Raw genomic sequence first — 4,634 nt, 5'->3', positions numbered from 1 at the left:
GTGCTTTATTAGAAGACATACATACATGTTTAGCTATAGCTCGTATTTTTCTAGTCGAAGCCCTATTTATAAATTTCATCTTCACCCTCCACAATGAATTAATGTATACTATTTACAACGATACTTTTTTCTCGTTTCTCTCTTTTATTTTATTTTTATTTTTTTTCATTTTTTGATTTTTTATCCTTTTTCGCATTTCCCTGGAAAATGGAAGTAGGTACAAATTCTCCTAGTTTGTGGTTTATCATACCATTTGATATAAAAATGGGTAAATGTGACTTTCCATTATGAACAGCAATGGTATGACCGATCATTGCGGGTACAATGGCAGATCTCCGGGACCAGGTTACTATTATCTTCTTCTCTTTATTCATATTTAGATTATCTATTTTACTCAACAAATCATTAGATACAAAAGTATTTTTTCTTAGTGAACATGTCATGGTTAATTACCTTTCTTTTTATTGATAGAAAAAAAAATGGATTTACAACTATTCTTACTTACGTTGACGAAGGATTGAAACATCACTATATTTATTTCTTTTTCGACTCTTTTTTCCAAGTGCGCTATAGCCCCAAGGGGTCAGGGGTTTTTTTCTTCCAATTGGAGCTCTTTCTTCACCACCCCCATGAGGATGATCCACAGCATTCATAACTACTCCTCTTACTTCAGGACGTTTACCCAGCCAACGTTTTGACCCAGCTTTACTTAAAGTTATATTTTTCCATTTAATGTTGCCTACTTGTCCAATTGTTGCTAAGCAGTTCTCAGATATTAAATGAACCTCCCTAGATGGTAATCTTAATGTGGTCAATCGACCTTCTTTTGCGATCAATTCTGCCACAACACCCACTGCTCTAGCTAATTGTCTACCTTTTCTGACTTGTACTTTGACATTATTTATAGTCGTGCCTAAAGGTATATTGGTTGAATTAGACCTTTAATTTGTAAAAATCCCTTCCCAAACTGTACAAGCCTCTCTCAAGGAATAGCTTTCTGGATGTGAATAAATATTTATATACTCAATATATATATATATATATATAATATATATGTATGTAATATATACACATATATCTATTTTATAGATAAATTTCAAATGAAGGGGATAGTTTAAATTCCTTATGTCCTTATTCTGTACATCCTAGGTTATTTTATTCCATCATTTGGCTTATGTTCTTTTTTCATGTAGCATTCAGAATCAATGACTTTATCAAATTACGTTAATGCTTTTGCATCTATCGGATAACGTAGGAGGCATTTGAAATAGAAATTTTCTTTTTGAAAAATAAAAATATTTTCACTATTCAGCTTTGAATCTGCCTTTGACCATCAAATCAAATGTGAGTTACTTGTCTTTCTCTTCATAACAAGGGTTCCTTTACCTTAGTTTTTTCTGCTTTAGATAATTAAGTCTTCTCCATATTATCATATCTCTGGAGTCAATAATTCTAGAAACTATTGAACTCAATCACCCGCTGCTCTTTATCCTAAGTTTCCCTTTGGGGTTGATCCCATCAAACTATCTTAGTTGGATCAGTGATAGATTTTAAGGTTTTGCTGTAAACGCAATCGGTTATTTCCGATCACGTAAATTAATAATTCAAACCGCACTCAAAGGTAGGGCATTTCCCATTGATATGGGAGCTCTTGGACCAGAGAGAATAGTATCTCCAATCATAATCCCCCTCAGATGCAAAATATATGTCTTTTGACCATCTCTGTAGTGCACAAGACAGATATATGCACTTCTATTAGGATCACTTTCTATTGTTACAATTTTTCCCAATATGTTCTTTTTCTCACTCCGTCAAAAATCAATTTGATGATACAGACGCTTGTGACCTCCTCCTCTATGTCATATGGTAATAATTCCACTATTATTACGACCTTTCCCACAACGATGCTGGCCGAAAGTCAATTTCTTTTGTGGATGAGATTTTACTTTTCCATCAAAACTTGATAGAGATTTATCATGTGTGCTCGGAGTAAAAGTGTTGTACGAACGGGTGTTCATGTTTGAAATTAAATAAATTTTTTTGAAGGAAAAAGTGGAATAGAATAACCTGGTTTTAGTGTAATAATCATGCGTTTATAATGCATTCTATGCTTCATTATTTGTTTTATATTTCCTCTTTTTTCTTTCTTTTGCGGAGGCCGATAACTATTGACTCCTATTACTTTAACATTGAAGAAAAGTTCAATCCAATTTTTGATCTTTGTTTTATTCGATCCCGAATCGACATTTAAAATATATTGATTTTTTTCAAATAGACTAACACTTTTCTCTGTAAGTACTAAATCTAGATATTGAACTTCATACATAAATATTTCTCCTTTACTATCATTTACAAATAAAATACAAATGCCTATATCCACCTTTATTATAAGTTCAATAAATAGAATTAAACTATATTTCTATATGATAGAATAGGACTACATAGAAAATTCTATTTTTAAGATATTCTGATTTGAGTATCAGGTTCTATTGAATTAAAAAAGAAAAAAATGTTGGATCCTACATCTATTAGATCAATTAATGTAAATTATCTGATAATAAAAATGTATTGATATTGATATATATTCTATCTATAAGGCGGCATAGATCAATAGGAATATTGAACTATTTAATCATACAAAGTAGTAACTACTTTATTAAAATACAGAATAATTATTGAATGGCATAGCATTTATCTCAACATTTATATAGTTGGTTAGGATCAATCCGAACCATTCAAATTCAAATATAATTCAAAGTGCCTACTATTCAACAACTTATTAGAAACGTGAGACAACCAATAGAAAATAGAACAAAATCTCCTGCTCTTACAGGATGCCCTCAGCGTAAAGGACTATGTGCCAAGGTGTATGTGCAACTCGTTTAGATCAGAAGCTGAAACAGACCAAGAAATCGCTCTAACAAGAAGAACTTTCCTTCTATTAAAAAGTACAGATCTATCATCTACTCTTACTGGGGATGAAATTTATGGTTTCCATTGGTGCGAATCCAATCACCTTGATGTGGGATGAAAAGTTCTTCCTCATTGGTAGCGAATGGTCATCAATCCATTGAGCGAGGAAATAATGAAAATTGAAAAAACATAAAGAGATTATGTTTTTATTGCTGCGAGAATGGACAAAAGGTCAGCTACCTTGCCAACTCTCACAATTACATGTCATTACTGTACCTATAAATCTTATTATTAAAGTTTTTCTTACTTGATAATTTGGGGGGAAGAGTAGAGCTAGAGATGGTAAACTATACAAGCTACCAAATAATTCATATTTTAGGGCTTTGGCGTATAGAGAGGACCTTGCCGTTAGAGAAAGAACCATAGAAATGAAGAAATCCATAAAAATATATACATTATATATATTTTTTTCTTACTTAAATGGAAGGTCCAATCCCTTGCCTACTTGGAAGGTGCCTAACTAAAAAGAATTATGGTTGGGAAGGTTAGAGTAGCAAAAGCCATTGGAATCTATATTTTATACACTAGAAAAATCAGTTTTATTCTTAACAAACCAAACAAGAAAATGATTGATCAAAAAATAGATTAGTCATTTATGAAGAATCTACTTCAATGACCAGAGTTAAACGTGCATATATAGCTAAAAAACGTCGAAAAAATATTCTTGCATTTGTATCAGGCTCTCGGGGAGCCCATTCAAAACTTTTTAGGGTTGCTAACCAACAGAAGAGCAGAGCTTTAGTTTCCGCTCACCGAGATAGACTAAAGAGAAAGAGAGATTTTTGTCGTTTGTGGATTACTCGGATTAATGTAGCATCCCGTGCGAATGGAGTTTCTTATAATAAATTCATACAATTTTTATACAAAAGGCAATTGCTTACAAATCGTAGAACACTTGTGCAAATAGCTGTATTAAATAATAATTGCTTCTCTATGATGTTAGAAAATATTCTTGTGTCATGAAATAGTTAAACCCAATCTCCCAGGGAAATTCTTTGAGAAACTAGAGACAATACAAAAATGAATTTGGACCCACTTAGATAATTCAATTATTCATTTTTGAATAATCCTTTTTATTTATAGAATTGTTAGATATCCCAGCTCCAATTAAATGTAGGAGCAAGTTGGCTCTAATTACTTTTCATTTTAAAGAAAGAAAAGGTATCAAACATAGAATACGAGCTTGTTTAATAGCCCTAGCTATTAAGCATTGTTGTTTCAACGCTAATCGATTCGTTCGGCGAGATAGTATTTTTCCTTGCTCACTAATAAATCGATTAATTAAGCTAATATTTTTATAATCGATTTTCTCTCTAGGCCGAATTGTCGATAGACGTTTTCAAAAATACTGCTAATTTGGGGAAAATCGCTTAGATGTATTTCGAAAAGATGGCTTAGATCTATTTCAAAAATATGGCTTAGATCTATTCCAAAAATATGGCTTAGATCTATTCCGGAAAGAGGGAGATGTATTCCAAAAAGATGGCTTCATTTTATTCATAGTTTGTTTTATGAATCTTTCAAATACCTTTTTTTCAAAATATTTCAAAAAGAAATATTGATAGTGACATATTTTGTTAAAATACAAAGATAGAAAAATATCTTTGATATATTTCTATTCCTGGGTAAAAATGATAGATTCAATCTATTTTTTTATTTCT

At 31.6% G+C, this 4,634-nt stretch overlaps 1 pseudogene; it reads right to left on the bottom strand.

Moving 5' to 3' along the window:
* Window positions 1–497: 497 nt before the first annotated feature.
* Window positions 498–2,432, bottom strand: LOC131046924 (large ribosomal subunit protein uL2c-like; annotated as a pseudogene).
* Between the last annotated feature and the right edge of the window lie 2,202 nt (window positions 2,433–4,634).

The sequence above is a fragment of the Cryptomeria japonica genome, chromosome 5, assembly GCF_030272615.1.
Source record: "Cryptomeria japonica chromosome 5, Sugi_1.0, whole genome shotgun sequence".
Lineage (NCBI taxonomy): Eukaryota > Viridiplantae > Streptophyta > Pinopsida > Cupressales > Cupressaceae > Cryptomeria > Cryptomeria japonica.
The sequence above is the reverse complement of the archived record's forward strand: the minus strand, read 5'-3'. Positions and strand labels throughout refer to the sequence as shown.